Source organism: Tachypleus tridentatus, chromosome 9 (genome assembly GCF_004210375.1).
Source record: "Tachypleus tridentatus isolate NWPU-2018 chromosome 9, ASM421037v1, whole genome shotgun sequence".
NCBI classification, from domain to species: Eukaryota; Metazoa; Arthropoda; class Merostomata; order Xiphosura; family Limulidae; genus Tachypleus; species Tachypleus tridentatus.
The window spans coordinates 3667047-3686766 of NC_134833.1; the positions used below are offsets into that span (position 1 = coordinate 3667047).

General features: G+C 31.4%; 1 pseudogene across 1 annotated transcript in view; it reads left to right on the top strand.

Annotated features, from left to right (window-relative positions):
* LOC143224676 (polyamine-transporting ATPase 13A3-like) overlaps positions 1–19121 on the top strand; it is a 112839-nt pseudogene extending 93718 nt beyond the window's left edge. The window contains exons 20-30 of the transcript XR_013013399.1: positions 4798–4899; positions 5363–5442; positions 6808–6960; positions 8214–8310; positions 9038–9110; positions 9266–9416; positions 10310–10464; positions 12033–12122; positions 13570–13653; positions 14723–14870; positions 18239–19121. The product of XR_013013399.1 is annotated as a polyamine-transporting ATPase 13A3-like (transcript). The remainder of the gene's footprint in view (positions 1–4797; positions 4900–5362; positions 5443–6807; positions 6961–8213; positions 8311–9037; positions 9111–9265; positions 9417–10309; positions 10465–12032; positions 12123–13569; positions 13654–14722; positions 14871–18238) is intronic.
* The last annotated feature ends 599 nt before the right edge of the window (positions 19122–19720 follow it).

Here is a 19720-nt window from a genome sequence, read left to right on the forward strand (position 1 = left end):
TGTATCACCTTTATTAAATAAAACCAAACCAGAAAGCAGAAATGAAGTACAGTCGCATGTATCACCTTTATTAAATAAAACCAAACCAGAAAGCAGAAATGAAGTACAGTCACATGTATCACCTTTATTAAATTAAACCAAACCAGAAATCAAAACTGAAGTACAGTCACATGCATCACCTTTATTAAATAAAACCAAACCACAAAGCAGAACTGAAGTACAGTCACATGCATCACCTTTATTAAATAAAACCAAACCAGAAAGCAGAAATGAAGTACAGTCACATGTATCACCTTTATTAAATTAAACCAAACCAGAAATCAAAACTGAAGTACAGTCACATGCATCACCTTTATTAAATAAACCAAACCACAAAGCAGAACTGAAGTACAGTCACATGCATCACCTTTATTAAATAAAACCAAACCACAAAGCAGAACTGAAGTACAGTCACATGCATCACCTTTATTAAATTAAACCAAACCACAAAGCAGAAATGAAGTACAGTCACATGTATCACCTTTATTAAATTAAACCAAACCAGAAATCAAAACTGAAGTACAGTCACATGCATCACCTTTATTAAATAAAACCAAACCAGAAAGCAGAAATGAAGTACAGTCACATGCATCACCTTTATTAAATAAAACCAAACCAGAAACAAAACTGAAGTACAGTCACATGTTTCACCTTTATTAAATTAAACCAAACCAGAAATCAAAACTGAAGTATAGTCACACATATCACCTTTATTAAATAAAACCAAACCACAAAGCAGAACTGAAGTACAGTCACATGCATCACCTTTATTAAATAAAACCAAACCAGAAAGCAGAAATGAAGTACAGTCACATGCATCACCTTTATTAAATAAAACCAAACCAGAAAGCAGAAATGAAGTACAGTCACATGCATCACCTTTATTAAATAAAACCAAACCAGAAAGCAGAAATGAAGTACAGTCACATGTATCACCTTTATTAAATTAAACCAAACCAGAAATCAAAACTGAAGTACAGTCACATGCATCACCTTTATTAAATAAAACCAAACCAGAAAGCAGAAATGAAGTACAGTCACATGTATCACCTTTATTAAATTAAACCAGACCAGAAATCAAAACTGAAGTACAGTCACATGCATCACCTTTATTAAATAAACCAAACCACAAAGCAGAACTGAAGTACAGTCACATGCATCACCTTTATTAAATAAAACCAAACCACAAAGCAGAACTGAAGTACAGTCACATGCATCACCTTTATTAAATTAAACCAAACCACAAAGCAGAACTGAAGTACAGTCACATGTATCACCTTTATTAAATTAAACCAAACCAGAAATCAAAACTGAAGTACAGTCACATGTATCACCTTTATTAAATTAAACCAAACCAGAAATCAAAACTGAAGTACAGTCACATGTATCACCTTTATTAAATAAAACCAAACCACAAAGCAGAACTGAAGTACAGTCACATGTATCACCTTTATTAAATAAAACCAAACCACAAAGCAGAACTGAAGTACAGTCGCATGTATCACCTTTATTAAATAAACCAAACCACAAAGCAGAACTGAAGTACAGTCGCATGTATCACCTTTATTAAATAAACCAAACCACAAAGCAGAACTGAAGTACAGTCACATGCATCACCTTTATTAAATAAAACCAAACCAGAAAGCAGAAATGAAGTACAGTCACATGTATCACCTTTATTAAATAAAACCAAACCAGAAAGCAGAAATGAAGTACAGTCACATGTATCACCTTTATTAAATAAAACCAAACCACAAAGCAGAACTGAAGTACAGTCGCATGTATCACCTTTATTAAATAAAACCAAACCACAAAGCAGAACTGAAGTACAGTTGCATGTATCACCTTTATTAAATAAACCAAACCACAAAGCAGAACTGAAGTACAGTCACATGCATCACCTTTATTAAATAAAACCAAACCACAAAGCAGAACTGAAGTACAGTCGCATGTATCACCTTTATTAAATAAACCAAACCACAAAGCAGAACTGAAGTACAGTCACATGCATCACCTTTATTAAATAAAACCAAACCAGAAAGCAGAAATGAAGTACAGTCACATGTATCACCTTTATTAAATAAAACCAAACCAGAAAGCAGAAATGAAGTACAGTCACATGTATCACCTTTATTAAATAAAACCAAACCAGAAAGCAGAAATGAAGTACAGTCGCATGTATCACCTTTATTAAATAAAACCAAACCAGAAAGCAGAAATGAAGTACAGTCACATGTATCACCTTTATTAAATTAAACCAAACCAGAAATCAAAACTGAAGTACAGTCACATGCATCACCTTTATTAAATAAAACCAAACCACAAAGCAGAACTGAAGTACAGTCACATGCATCACCTTTATTAAATAAAACCAAACCAGAAAGCAGAAATGAAGTACAGTCACATGTATCACCTTTATTAAATTAAACCAAACCAGAAATCAAAACTGAAGTACAGTCACATGCATCACCTTTATTAAATAAACCAAACCACAAAGCAGAACTGAAGTACAGTCACATGCATCACCTTTATTAAATAAAATCAAACCACAAAGCAGAACTGAAGTACAGTCACATGCATCACCTTTATTAAATTAAACCAAACCACAAAGCAGAAATGAAGTACAGTCACATGTATCACCTTTATTAAATTAAACCAAACCAGAAATCAAAACTGAAGTACAGTCACATGCATCACCTTTATTAAATAAAACCAAACCAGAAAGCAGAAATGAAGTACAGTCACATGTATCACCTTTATTAAATTAAACCAAACCAGAAATCAAAACTGAAGTACAGTCACATGCATCACCTTTATTAAATAAAACCAAACCAGAAAGCAGAAATGAAGTACAGTCACATGCATCACCTTTATTAAATAAAACCAAACCAGAAACAAAACTGAAGTACAGTCACATGTTTCACCTTTATTAAATTAAACCAAACCAGAAATCAAAACTGAAGTATAGTCACACATATCACCTTTATTAAATAAAACCAAACCACAAAGCAGAACTGAAGTACAGTCACATGCATCACCTTTATTAAATAAAACCAAACCAGAAAGCAGAAATGAAGTACAGTCACATGCATCACCTTTATTAAATAAAACCAAACCAGAAAGCAGAAATGAAGTACAGTCACATGCATCACCTTTATTAAATAAAACCAAACCAGAAAGCAGAAATGAAGTACAGTCACATGTATCACCTTTATTAAATTAAACCAAACCAGAAATCAAAACTGAAGTACAGTCACATGCATCACCTTTATTAAATAAAACCAAACCAGAAAGCAGAAATGAAGTACAGTCACATGTATCACCTTTATTAAATTAAACCAGACCAGAAATCAAAACTGAAGTACAGTCACATGCATCACCTTTATTAAATAAACCAAACCACAAAGCAGAACTGAAGTACAGTCACATGCATCACCTTTATTAAATAAAACCAAACCACAAAGCAGAACTGAAGTACAGTCACATGCATCACCTTTATTAAATTAAACCAAACCACAAAGCAGAACTGAAGTACAGTCACATGTATCACCTTTATTAAATTAAACCAAACCAGAAATCAAAACTGAAGTACAGTCACATGCATCACCTTTATTAAATAAAACCAAACCAGAAAGCAGAAAAGAAGTACAGTCACATGTATCACCTTTATTAAATTAAACCAAACCAGAAATCAAAACTGAAGTACAGTCACATGCATCACCTTTATTAAATAAAACCAAACCAGAAAGCAGAAATGAAGTACAGTCACATGCATCACCTTTATTAAATAAAACCAAACCAGAAACAAAACTGAAGTACAGTCACATGTTTCACCTTTATTAAATTAAACCAAACCAGAAATCAAAACTGAAGTATAGTCACACATATCACCTTTATTAAATAAAACCAAACCACAAAGCAGAACTGAAGTACAGTCACATGCATCACCTTTATTAAATAAAACCAAACCAGAAAGCAGAAATGAAGTACAGTCACATGCATCACCTTTATTAAATAAAACCAAACCAGAAAGCAGAAATGAAGTACAGTCACATGCATCACCTTTATTAAATAAAACCAAACCAGAAATCAAAACTGAAGTACAGTCACATGTTTCACCTTTATTAAATTAAACCAAACCAGAAATCAAAACTGAAGTATAGTCACACATATCACCTTGATTATATAAAACTAAACCAGAAATCAGAATTGAAGAACAGTCACATGTATCACCTTGATTAAATAAAAGTAAACCAGAAGTGAGAAGTTCAGTCACGTGTATCATCTTGATTAAGTGAAACCAAAGTAAGAGACAGAACGTAAATTCTAACACTAAAAATATGTTTAAAGATTTCAGTGCTAAGTAAGTGAAACAAATACCAGTAATGTTTAGAAGAACCAAACCAACTGAGCCAACAGCAAAACATGTTAAAGAAAATCTTGATTTCTGAATCAACAGCATTGAACTAAATAATATATAATTAGGATAATAACGCATTATTTGTATGATAAGATACGAAATACAGTAGAATGTTTATAAAGTGTGGTTAATTGAAACATTTAGTGAATGAAACAGAAAAAAAATGAAGACAAACAATAGAAAGGAGCACTGATGCTAAATGTCATTAGTCTTGAAAATGAGTATATATTTTGATATAACTAAGTTTTATCATTTGTATTTTAGTTGTAAATATATATATATAAATATGTACATTACGTATAATAGTTATATTAATATTTTTATTTCTATGTGTCTAGGATGCCTGTGTCCCTCTGCTACAACATTCAAATTATCATATAGCTATGGATGGGAAGACCTTCGACCTCATTAAAAAGTATAATCAACTTCTTCTACAAAAGGTAAATGAATATTAGTTCCAGCAACGTTCCAATATTAAATTGTTAAATAAATGTTAAGGTCAACTGTTTTATTATTTTATTGTCATAAGAAAGGGCAATTTCAAAAAAGTTAAACTTTTTTAAGTCTTGCAGTTGGAGAAAGGAACATTTTTTTTTCTATTTAAAATAATGTTCATCTGCCTACTTTCAGTATATTTAATTTAAAATATAGCCAATTAGATAAATCATTTCAACTTTTTCATGGAAATTGCAATGTGTTTTAACATTTGTATAGTAAAGCTACTTCTATCAATTGGTAAGAATGGCTTATCCTTTTGTATGGTCAAGATGGTTGGTATGGATGTTATAACTTTAATTATCCTTTTTTGTGGTCAAGAAATTTTAGGGTTTTAATGTGTTTTTTTTATAGAAATTTTAACAGGTTGTGTATAGTGGTGCAGTTTCATATATTTTAATTTTTTAGGTGGTTCACAAGGGTACAGTTTTTGCAAGAATGTTGCCTGAGCAAAAACTTCATTTAATAGAAATACTACAATCACAGGGGTAAGTCTAATACTAACACAGGAATATTGTCAACCAGCATGTGTTTTAATAAAACTGAGTGTTAGCTTTTTTTAACTGCATAAAAACATTAAATTATAAATTGCAGAGATGACCACATACACAGTTTTAAGAAATGCATATACCCAGAAAATTTCCAAACTTAAATATGGTCCTCTGTTGAGGGAAATGTAGTGTAATATTAATAATAATAATTCTCAAATGTTTAATAATGCATATTTCTTTAACAAACAAACTCTTACCCAACAACGGTAAGACGTTTTGTAGGAAATATATCTCTCATTTAATGTTGTTGTTTTCTGAAAATCTATAGGAATATGCATTATTCTACTTGGAATCCAGAGTTATATACCAATCTATTATTGGATAACATCAAAGGAAGCTATAATTGTTTTTTGTCAGTAGAGTTAAGTAATTTTTAACACTAATTCAGAAAATGACCATGGCATTGTTATAGCACATGTGGAGTACTTACCATTCCCATGTGAAACTTGAGGAACTGCTAAGAGTCAAAATCTGTGTGTCTGTTCCTGTCAGAGATGGGGTTTTAAGCTAACATAGAAGAACTTATAGATAGGTCTGATGAGTGTTCTTATCAGGAATTGAGTTCAAAGCTAACATACGAAAATGTACAGATACATCTAAAGAATAATATTTTCAGAGATTGGGTTCAAAGTTAACCTATGAAAACTTATGGAAACGTCTGATTAGTTTCCTTGAATGGGGATAAGAGATGGAAAAGGATTATATGGCAAATACAAATACATTTTTTGATAAGTACAAGAATTTTACAAGGATAAGAAGAGAAAAGAATACTGAAATAATTGAAAACAGTGAAAGTAGAAGGAGGACCACTTTAAAAACTTTTAGGATTACAGAAGACTGCATTGTGAAATTATTTCAAATTACATCTTACACAGCCATGTACTTCACTCCAGATTTACATATTTGATGGGATATCCCAACCACCTACCAAAATATTAATATTTTCTGCTGTTGACTCAAGAGACTGCTTATTAAAAATATAGATATGGAATTTATGACTGAGTTTCAAAATAATTTGAATCAGTTCCAATACTTCCAACATTTGTTAAAAGAACAGTGTCTTGTGAGCCATATGCAGAACATGAATCAGTTCTGGTTATAGGTGCATACACTTTATATGAAACAGAAATACAGTTAAATTTATAGAGACTACATAGATGGATGAATACAGAATCTGCTACATCTCCCACTTTTCTTTACTATTTAATTGTAAGTGTCTGTGGTCTTTTAATGATCTCAATTACTGTTTTCACAGTAGAAACACTAGTTAAACTAGTTGTTTAATTTATGTTTATCTTCCAGTCACCAAGTGGGGATGTGTGGCGATGGAGCCAATGACTGTGGAGCACTGAAAACTGCACATGCTGGCGTTTCCTTGTCAGTTGCCGAGGCATCTGTGGCTTCTCCTTTTACAGCTAAGAAACAAAACATTGAGTGTATTCCCACACTCATTAGGTGAGAGAACTACCATGTTAAGATACATTCTTATTCTGAAGAGACTGAAAGGGTGAGAAAGCAATGTTTCAAGAAAAGCAAGTTAGAAGAAACAAAATCTATTAACATTTCACAACCCACCTATGAAAAGAATAATATTGATGTCATCTCTTTATATATTATAGGATGTTGTGACAACAAAATCTGTTAACATTTCACAACCCACCTATGAAAAGAATAATATTGATGTCATCTCTTTATATATTATAGGATGTTGTGACAACAAAATCTGTTAACATTTCACAACCCACCTATGAAAAGATTAATATTGATGTTATCTCTTTATATATTATAGGATGTTGTGACAACAAAATCTGTTAACATTTCACAACCCACCTATGAAAAGAATAATATTGATGTCATCTCTTTATATATTATAGGATGTTGTGACAACAAAATCACAAAATGAAACATTGGGTATTTTTGTCAATCTACTGTTTACAACAGTTTTCATAAATGTGATTCAACTTTCTCTTTTTTTTAGGCTCAATATAAAAGGGGAAAATTAATAAATAAACAACAATTATTGTAAATGAAATAATAAAACTCAAGCAAACATCAAATCTGAATATTCCTTTTTTTATTTTAACCTGTTGCACCCAACTTGTTTTTCTAAAAGTAACAGTAAATAGAATATTGAAAATGTGTCTTCAGAACAGAAGTTATAGGTTTTTACATGCACTAGTTTTTAGCTTTTATTAACCTGTGGAGAAACATTCTTTCCAGCTAATTTTAAGCAGTTGTTGAAATTATATACTGTGTTTCAGCAGTTCTCTTTTGGGACTCTATTATTGCTAAGTAGTGTTATACTAAATAAAGAACATATTGATAGCAAATTATGATATAAACAGTTTGATATATAGTAAAGATATTTATGGGTATAGTTCCAAAGTTTAAATCATTTACTAAATATCAACCAGGTAAATAACATATGTATAACCATGTTGAGTATTCATTGTAAAAGTTAAATTATGTATGTGTAAAAATAATTAAAAAGTTAAAAATCAGAATCTCAGAAGAACATTTATGTAAATACTTTAAAACATTTAATTTGGTAACTTGTTAAAATAGAAATAAAAATGAATGTTTTATGTAAACACTGAAATATCAAAGTGTAAATATATATGAGTGTGTATTTAATAATAATCTGTTTATCTTAGCAGTATAAGAAACTTTAGTGGTTAGAGGCTTTCACCATTATCTTTTTTCTCTAGAGAAGGAAGAGCAACTCTAACAGCTACATTTGGAGCGTTCCGTTACATGGTGTGCTACTGTTTTATTCTTCTTTCTGCTGTTCTCATCCTCTTCTGGGTAGATGTTCATCTTACTTCACCTGTTCCACAATATAAATATACTATATGTATTAACATTACTTATGATCATCACTTTAACACTAGTCAATATGACTTTCTTATTTTAATCTATCCAGAGTAGTTATGTAACTTTGAAAGGCTGCAGTTCACCATTTAGTGTGCTAACTAAAGCTGTAACTTAATTATTAAAGTATAAGTTTCATTTATAAAGTATAAATATTAAAATTATAAACTGCTGTTGTAATTTTTGCACAGATGTTTTACTACCTTGATTGATAATTTATAAAAATATATAAAACATTCTACTGATATTAACAGTGATAATAAATATTGAAACGTAACTTATTATTTAATCTTTGTGGAAAGTTTTTAAAAGAAAAATTTAATTATTAGTAATAATTACTTAGTTATATGTGGAAGAAACTCTACTTTATTCTATATTCTATAGTATATAGTATGTTTTATATTCTGTAGTATAGTATAGTATATAGTATACTATATAGTATACATTCTATAGTATAGTATATTCTACGTTCTATAGTATAATATATAGTATGTTCTATAGTATATTATATAGTATGTTCTATAGTATAGAATACACTATATAGTATATTATACATTCTATAGTATATAGTATAGTGTATTCTATAGTATACTATATAGTATGTTTTGGTATTTGATTTTTTTACCTATACTACTTTAACAACTGTCATATTTGATTAAAGGATGGAGAGAAACCTTCCGAAGGAGCCTATGTACTGATTGACATCATTCTAAACTTGCCTCCACCAATAGTGTGTAAGTTTCAATATAAATTACTCTATTTTTTGTATTAGTAATTTCATGACCAAGAATTGTAAGATAGATAATATCTGATAAAATAACTCAGAATATGTTTTTCTACAATTCAACTTGATATACTAGATTTACTTACATACTTTTATTTTGACCAGTTGGAAGTACAGCTGCTTATCCTTATCTTGTTAAAAAGCTCCCCACAAGAAGTATCCTCAGCTTTGTGATGCAGTTTTCCATGATATCCTACATCTTGTTGCAAATCAGTGTGTTAATTTTAGCTCGATACTTTCTACTGATGCAGCCTTGGTAAGTTTCAAAACTCATAAATGATATTTTCAAATCTTGCAGGCTAACTTCCATTAATTTTTATAAAATGTTTTTCTTAAAACTTTGATAAAGTAAAAAAAAAATGTATGAAGCCACAATGTTTCTATAATTTTGGGACAATCTTCAGCTGTAACCATAGTTAAAGGAAACAAACAGAAAATCTACTTCAGAGAGTAAATTGGTAATGTAGTAGAAATAAAACATTGTAATATTTGTTGTTGTTTTTTGGTTTGTTTTTGCATGAAATATTCACATAGGTATAAAACTAAAGCCTCAGTAGTACAGGCAAAAGAAATAAAAATTTCAATGGCAAAATAATAAACCAAATAGTAACACTTATTTCATAAATCACAAATACTGTCAAAAGTTTCACATCACATTTCTCTTAATTTTAGACACAAATCTACAAAGTGCCATCAGTTTTATAACAAATACTATGGTAAAATAATAATAACACAGCTGAGGTTTTTATTAAAACACTGTTGTGTGTGTTTTACAAAATGAGGAAATTTATTGTTTTTAATATATTCATAATGCTTATAACCTGCAAGCTCACTGTTGCTGTATGATATTTCTCTCAAAAAAAAAGAAACATGTTCAGCTTTTGAGAAATATATTTCATCTATCTATTCTCAGTTTGATAGTTTCAAATAACTTTTTCAACAATTCTGAAAACAATTTGTCTAATGATAGAACATGAAATAATACATTAACTCAATTCTGAGAAAATTAACAATGATTTTCCTCATTAACAGTTGTAAAGAGAGTTAGAAATAATTAATAGTTTTATGTTAATAGTTTTTATCTCACAGATAATTCTTTAGCTTATTTTAGAGTTAATTTATATGAACTTGGTAATTTCTCCTATTCAGGTTTGAACCTACTAAATTCAATATGGAAACAACTCTTCATCCTCCACGTTCTCACATGGCTTGCACCATAATTAGTATCAACACAATGTCTTATATCATCGCTGCTGTTATTTTTGCTCCAGGACCACCATATAGGAAAAATTTATTCTCTAACAGTGAGGACAAAATTTGATTACCTTTAACAGCTTCTTACTTGTTTGTAAATAAAACTTGTAATGTTCACAAAACTGAACATCAAGATGGGAAGAAAGAAAATAAGCTGGATTTATGTTATTTGTATTATTTGTGAAAAACATTCATGCAATGTTACTGATAGCTAAATAAAATTATACATAAAGTAATTAATTAGACTTCATCTCAACTGAAACAAAGGCATTAGAGGTTGATAAATCATGAACTTCCTACTAGAGTAAAGCTAAAATTGAACATGGCAATCATTGTACCTAAACAAACATTTCTGCTTATAATAATTAGAATGCATTGTTTCATTTTTTGAGTACTCTAGCTGTTAGCAATATTTTAGGCCATAATCTCTATAATGTATTGTGAAGTTTGACCAGTTTTAGAGATTTAGGTTAGCCCTACATGCATATATGTTCATGTAATAGTCAATCACATTCCATGTCACCAGATACCTAGGCATCCTTTGGTGGAAGGAACCTAAAAACTTATGATGCATGAGGTAATTAACAGTAGACATGTCACTTGTTTCTAGTTCTTCCCTACCAGTTGTAAATTTGCTTTGAATTTTCAGCATGCTATATATATATATATATATATATATATGTTTCATCCTGTATGTTACTGCTTGGCACATTTCAACTGAATTATGAATTAGTTTATAATTTAATCATTAAATGGTTTCATGGTTTTAATATATACAGTTTAACATGCATGATTCTCTATGATGAGTTAAAACATCAATGGTTTTACTGTATCAACATGATCACTGATAGCTGCTGCAGATATAGGAAAACTATCTTGTTACAGAAATAAATCAATTGTTTATTTATTTACACACACACACACAAGGACAAAAGTTTGTAAGTCACATTAACACTGAGGTTTATTGACATTAAAACAAAACAGCATTAGCAGTAAATCAAACAAACACTGCAGTCTTAAAAAAAGTAATAAAAGGTACTCCTAAGGCTTTCTTAAAGTACTTGAAGGTGAAATTACATTGATTTTATTTTAAAGTTGTTGGTATGTAATTGCTGACGTATACATATTCATGCATGAGTACTTCACAAAGTTATAGAGTATTGAACTCAGTTTTCCACAACACAGATAAGATGCCTAAAAGTTTGACCTAATTATTCTAGACAACTCTAACAGTAATCTTGTATTAAAATATAAATTCTGATTGCAGGCAATTGTTTTAAGACATAAATAAATAAAAAAGGTTTGTTTCATAAAAGTATTTATATTGTAAAAAAAAAAAGGAAGGTGAGTAAAAAAAACACATACGATGAAATTATAAAAATAGAAATCTTAATTTATTAAAACCACAACCAACACTTTAATATCAGAACTTACCACTATGAATTTGTTTTATCCTTAATATACTCACCTATTTAATGTCAGTTACCCTCCCAAAAAAAGTGCAAAAGCTAAAGATATTTGTTATATTGAAAGATATAAAATGTCTACAACTACTTTTAGGTTTAGTATAAAACCTGAATTAGAAAATTTCATATTTCTTCTGGTTATTTTTTTTCAGAAATATACTTAACAGTAGTGTTATTAGAACTAGCTCTGGTCACCTACCTGACCATCTACCCAGCTGAAGTTTTTTGCAAAATACATCAATGTAAGTACAAGATTAACAAACTAGGAATCCTCTCTTTAATTTTTTCACTTTGATGACATTGCTTGGTAGATCTAACAAACTTTATCTAAAGAGTAAATATGTTTAATTACCACTTATCCTGTATGCAGAACATTCAGAAATTATGTTAACAATTATTATCTTACTTGAATAATTATTTTGGTAATGTAATTTTTGGGCATTGTGTGTAAATACCTCATTAGAAAGCCCAAATAGGGCAACAGATATTACATATCTCACTGTTTTATAATATGTCATTTTTTCCTAGAGTTTTAGTAGCTCAGAACCTGGTAAAACCACGTGCTAATTTAGTTTGGACATTACTCATTACAGCATGAATCAGTTAAGGATAAGATTTCAACATTTCCTGAATGAGAGATTATTTATGAAGCAGACTTGTGGAATCAATCAGATCTAATGTAATTTTAATGTGGTTTAAACAATTTGTTTCCAAGTTCACAAGTGACAAGAAGCTAGCAAAGTTTTATCTGTTTATTCCTGAGAACTTAGTTTTCTTTTTGCTAGCCTCATATGTGGCTCTTAACTTTCATTATTATACCCCAAATACAGTTTAGTTATAAACAGTTTATTGAAATTCCTATCTTAAACACAAAGCTATACAATGGGCTATCTGTGCTCTACTCACAATGGATATCAAAACTTTGTTTATAGTTGTGTAAGTCTGCAAACATACTGCTGTGCCACTGGGGAGCAGGCAACATAGCTAGACACTGCAGTTGTGGTGACAAATACTACATTTATTGTTCCACAAACTAAATCCGTAAACCTTTTGATCAGTAGCATATGTCATGTATTTTAAGTCTTGAAATGCCACTCAATCTGTCAAATTTGAGATGAAGACTGTTATTCTTCATAATGCTAATGTATAATTTCAATAATGTTAGGATGGGTGTTTAATTAATTATTACTAAAGTAAGGTGTTTATTTCCAATTACCACCATTTTGCAACTATTATTTAAAAACAGCAGAGGTTGGGAGTTATACAAATATAAAAATATATTGTGGTTTATTTCTGTTATAAGATTATTTTAACACCTGTATTCCATCTCTTCTTCCTACATTGGCTGCAGTAGGATCTTAGACATTCTAGGTTAAAGCATTTAACTCTTTACCCCCAGTTTGATCTTCCATACCAATTACCTACCTTGCCATTTGCATTTTGACTATATCTGATGGAATATCGGTAACACTTTTACTTGTTGTGACTACAGATACCGGAGATGGGTAAACGACATATTAATTTTGGCTTGTATACTAACTTTCATCATTGTTATATAGTATTAATTTAATTGCCTATACATAGTTAATGTAATTTATAGTATTTCTAGTAATTATTTGTTCAGTTGATGTTTATACATGCAAAAGTCTCTAAATAAAAGGTTTTCATTAGTTTATTTTCTGTATGTAGTTCAAAATGGCACCATACCTGGATTACCATCTATTGTTGTATGCTTTCTCTTTGGCTAATTTTATTTTCTGCTACATTTGGGAGGTATGTTTATTGATTTGTTTCTAATAACATTTCAAAAGTAAAATAAATCTTGCTTATTTAATGTGTAAATATGTCTAAAGTGAATTCAAATCAACATATAGCTTGAACTTAACAAGAGAATGTTATGTCATTTACATACAGAAAGGGAAAGAAATAGCTTCAGTAGAATATCAAAGTGTCCGTTAAGCATTAGCTGTGCATAAAACACATTTAAAATATGTGTAAATATGTATTTATTAAATAAAACTGTCAACAAACTGATTTTTTTTCAGTCTTTAAGAATTTTGGATTTAAATTTCTAAACATAATACCTTTAATTTAACATGTCAGTTTTTCTAATGGCATTAAGCTTTAACAAAGTAGCAAAAATGACAATTCCAACTCAAGGAAGGTAAAAGCAGTAATAATAAAAAGTACTGTGAAGGAGAAATATATTGTTAACAGTTGAGCAAACCTACATTAATTAAAATGATGAACAAACAATTTAATATTTCTTCTGTATCATTAATTATTGGTTTATACTTTCAGAATTATAATGTCTTGTGTTGGATGTAATTATTAATAAGTGCTTTAAGAGCTAGTTCAGCTGGTAAAGTTCTAATGTGGTAAGTGAGAGATAACATGTTTAATCCACTCACTTGGTAATAAAAAATATAATTATCTTAGGCCTTGTACATGTTTAAATAAACTTTGTTTCTCAGAATCTGTGTCAAGACCTCTTTCCAAACTGTACATGTAAGCATTGGATCTTTAATGTGTACATCAGTCTCCTGTATGTATGAGATATTTACTTCACCATGTATTATTTCTCAGGTTTTATGGGTAAACTCTTATTTGTCAAGCTTTATGTGCCTATTTCAGGAAGTTCTCTCTTAGGATTACTATGTAAGATATAAGTTATTCTTATATCAGTCCTACAGCAGATAATTCACAAGTTGTAATTCAGTTTTAAAGACAATAATTTATTTTTTCTATGTATTATATTATTTGGTATCTTCAAAATGGCATATATTAGTATTACAACTGTCATGTTAGTTTTAAAACAGGAACAACTGTCCTTGTTTTTCAGAAATTCTTTATTCAGGAGTTAATTTTTGCAAAAGTTATGCCATTTATACGACAGTTACGAGGGCCGATTTATTTCTTTGAGAAATTAGAGGAAGAATTAACAAATAAAAACTGGCCACCTGTAGGAAGATCAGAGGATGACTGTAGTGGTAAGCATAATGTGTCCTTTACTGAGTGGTACACTGTACAGCACATGTTTCACAGTGGTGTATTCTACATACAGTACATGTATCACAGCAGCATACACTACAATACAGTCATTTCAGACAACTTGAAGGCCCGGCGTGGCCAAGCATGTTGAGGCGTTCGACTCGTAATCCGAGGGTGGCGGGTTCGAATCCCGGCACCACCAAACATGCTCGCCCTTTCAGCCATGGGAGCGTTATAATATTATGGTCAATCCCACTATTTGTTGGAGTAGCCCAAGAGTTGGCAGTGGATGGTAATGACTAGCTGCCTTCCCTCTAGTCTTACACTACTAAATTAGGGACAGTTAGCAGATAGCCCTCAAGTAGCTTTGCGTGAAATTGAAAAAAAGCACAAAAAACAAACAGACAACTTGAAATACTAGTTTAAGTAACATTACACAAATGTACTTATATATTTTTGGTATTGTGACAATCCACTCCTGTAGTTCGTACTATAAATACTTTGTTCATACAATGCAGAGAATCTAATTTGTTACACTTATAAGATGTTAATATTAAGCCTCTTAATTATTTTCAAATGATACATTCATTATCTCATCTGTCAGAAATCTGTAAGATTTAGAAGAGTATACTTGCCATATCCATTCCTGATGACATATTTCACTCAATCCAAAGCCATTAAGCTGACTGTAATACAATAAACATAGTACAGTGGAATCTTGGTTCTCGAATATAATCCGTTCCAGAAGGCTGTTCGAAAACCAAATCAAGTTTTCTCATAAGAAATACTGTAATTTAAATTAATCCATTACAGACCTCCAAAATTACACATTATGAAGCATTTTAGGTAAAAATATCGCTTATTTATACCTGTATAATAATACTTACATGTCAACCACAAAAGCTATAAACACAATAAAAAAACAACAAATGAAAATTTAACTGTACTTTACCTGTGCTGAGGGGAGCTGATGGCGTAAGTGAAAGGTGGTGAGGAATGTGGAGAGTAGGAGGGTTATTATTGTTTGGAAGGGGAGTCATCTTCCATAAAAACATCGTGTAACTCTCCTTCTGGGGTTCTTTCTCTTTTCTGTCTCTTTGCAACGCTACAACCTGCTTGAGACTCACTGTACCTATTTCTCACTAAAAACTTGTCTAATGAGGTTTGTTTCTGCCTGCATTTTAAAATGTTTCTGAAGTAAGACATGGCATTGTCATTGAAAAGGTTTATGCTGCAGTTTGCTACAGCTTTGTCAGGGTGAAATTTTTCCACAAAACTTTGTAAGTTTCCCCATTTTCCACACATTTCCTTGATTAGTGAACTAGGAACATCCTTCCTTCCCTCCTCCTCATCTGATGACACTTCCTTAGTTGCCTTCTGTTGCTGCTCCTTCTGAAGGTCTTGGAGTTCTTCCGTGGTGAGTTCTTCCACCAACTCCTCCACATCATCACCACTCACATTCAAGCCCATACACTTGCCTAGTGAGACAATATCCTCGACAACAGGCTCAGCCTCAAAGCCTTCAAAGTCTCTATCTGCTACCGAGTCTGGCCACAATTTCTTCCAGACTGAGTTCATGGTTCTCAAAGACACTTCCCTCCAGGCTTTGTCTATGATCCTCATGCAATGGAGGATATTAAAGTGATTTTTCCAGAACTCCCTGAGGGTTAACTCTGTGTCAGAGGTCACTTCAAAGCACCTTTGAAACAGTGCTTTGGTGTAGAGTTTCTTAAAGTTCGATATGACCTTCTGGTCCATGGGCTGAATGAGAGGAATCGTGTGAGGGGGCAAGAGCTTCACCGTAATTAAACTGTACTCCTCCACCAACCCATCCTCCAAGCCTGGTGGGTGAGCAGGTGCAATGTCTATCACAAGAAGGGCCTTGAGTGGCAACTGTTTCTCCATGAGGTAATTCTTTACACTTGGGGAGAAACTTCATGGACCCACTCCATAAAAAATTGCCTGGTTACCCATGCTTTACTATTAGCTCTCCACATGACATTTAGTTTACTTTTCAGGACATTATTTTTCTTTAAAACCCTCGGATTTTCAGAATGGTACACAAGCAAAGGCTTAAGTTTTAAGTCCCCACTTGCATTACTACATAACAATAGAGTTAGCCTGTCCTTCATTGGCTTGTGTCCTAGCAGTGACTTCTCCTTTGTGATGTAGGTCCTCTTTGGCATTTTCTTCCAAAAGAGGTCTATCTCATCACAGTTGAACACTTGTTGGGGAATAAAACCCTCAGCTTCTACATAGTTCTTAAATTCCCTAACAAATTTATCAGCAGTGTCTTTGTTAGAACTGGCACCCTCCCCATGTCTCACCACACTATGTATGCCACTTCTCTTCCTAAATTTTTCAAACCACCCCCTACTAGCCTTAAAGGCATCACTTATATCAGCACTCATTCCAGGGGTGTTTTTCAGGAGGTCAACATGCAACTGCTTTACTATCTCACAAATGATGATTTCAGAAATGCTATCATCAGCTAACTGTTTTTCGTTTACCCAAATCAACAACAGTTTTTCTACCTCTTTCATTGTTTGTGATCTTTGTTTCATAAGGACTGTCACTCCTTTCGCAACATCAGCTCCTTTGATGACCTCTTTATTTTCAGTATGGTGCAGACTGTAGACTTCGCCATACCAAACTGTGTAGCAAGGTCAGACACGCGAACACCACTCTCACACTTCGCTATGAGATCTTTTTTCACCTGTATTGTAGCTCTAACAACTTTTATTTTTGGTTTGCTGCTTTCATTATCCTTCTTTGACCCCATGGCTTATTTAATCAGAATATTTAGAAAAACAATAAAAAGAAAAGCGAGATCGTTCACAGCAGATTTTAGCGGCGGTGTGGACTGAGCGACAGGTGCGGGTAAAATGTTTTGGACAAGCTTGACGTGGGCCGAAAATGGTCGAAGGGTCGTTCGGGTCATCAGTCGGGTTATTTCGGGTGTTCGGGCCACGACAGCTTGGTTCGGGAACCGAGTTTATGTTCGACAACCGAATTGTTTGAGAACCGAGGTACCACTGTATTTGTCAAATATGGCAAGTATATTGTGGTTGAAATAATTATACTGTTCTAATTCCTGAAATTCTTTAAAGGACTAGACAGAGAGTCTAGAAATGTAATAATGATTATGGGAAATATAATTTTATTTAGTCATTATGTTGAAACTTTACTTCTGTAATATCATTAGACTAATCAAATTAATGTATTATTATTTTCAAATATTAAACTATGATTGTATCCCAAATTGTTTTCGTTCTAACATACCTTTAGAAATACTCTCTAATTATATAGCTTATGTTTTACTTCTTATAATTTAGTTGTGCATTAATAATAGTAACTTTTTTTTCAGTTTCCTACCAAAGTCAAAACAGTGAAGTTAACACAGGTATCTTGCAAAAATTGGAAACAAAAAACAATATTTCTTCTCAAAGAAACAGAAAGTTTTTACAGAATGAACTAAACATAGCTCGACGAGAACCTATAGAGGACAATAGACCCATTGTTCACCTTGTAACGTTTCAGGATGGATCTCACCAAGTGGCGGCCAGCGAACGACACTCGGGCTCCACATACGATGGTCATAATTCTTATGTTTAAGTTTCTAAATAAGGAAAAAACCCAATTCTTCTGCTTTAGAAGAAGCTAATAACTGTATGTTAAGCATTTGTGTTATGAAGTGAAAATTTGGACTGAAACTGGGATCTCTGTATAATACAGTAGGTTAAATTAGTACATACTGAAACAGCCTAGCCTTTCCAGGTTTTATTATTAAAAGATCTAACTCACTTAGAGCTTTTTAGTTTTTTCTTTGAACTAAATATATCAGTAACAAACTGCAGTTTTCAGTAATTAAAACAAGAAAAAATAATTTTAAAATACCGTAATAATTTTTTTTGAATCTGGAAAAAATGTAAAAAACATTATTCTTTAGGTAGAGGAACTAAAGTTTTTAAAATATGAAACAAAAAAAAACAGAATTGTAAATGCTCTATTGGATTTTAGTTAAAATCACAAATAAGAAAAATTCAACTCTCTTACATATTTACTTGTTTAACTTTTACACACTAATCCAACTGCTAAGAAAGGGACTTCCCAGGAAACTACACTTAGAATATTTAGTTATATTTTCACGCAATATATTTTACTATCATATTATGAGACAAAAATGTATCCTTTATTTTTGTATAACCAATACTTAGATATTAAACGTAAAACATGATTGAAATCAAAAATAATATTTTATGTTCTTAAACAACTATTTAATCTTCACATTTTAGGTTATGTGTATTTTACATATGGACTTTTCTATATCACTTGTATGTTCCTCTCACTTCTGTGTAATAATTCTTGATGAATCTAAATGCTGGTTTGTCTTTAAGAAATAAATACGTTTGAGTAAGAGCAAGGATAAGTGACTTTGAATACTGGTGCAGGTTTTCTGATTGGATAACTTTTTAATATAGGATGGATGATATAAAGAAAATGTGGAATTATGGTAATCAAAGATATTTTTATCGAATGTGTGAATGATTAGTAATGTGTACTAGTATCAGATGTTTGAGTTGTTTTTCAAGTATCATCTAGCCAATATGTATAAAACAGTATTCAAGCAAAAAAAAACTATTTAGATTGTTTAGCATAAATATCTTGTAGTTCTAAGGTTCTTGAAACAAAACAATCAAATTGCACTGGTGAACAAGATATATGTTGTTGTAACAACAGTGTATTATACTTTAAAATATCCCTTCTCTAAGTAACATACATGTAAAAGGACTAGAAAGTAACTGAAACAGTGATGATGAAAAATATATTGCTACTTATAATAGGTCCT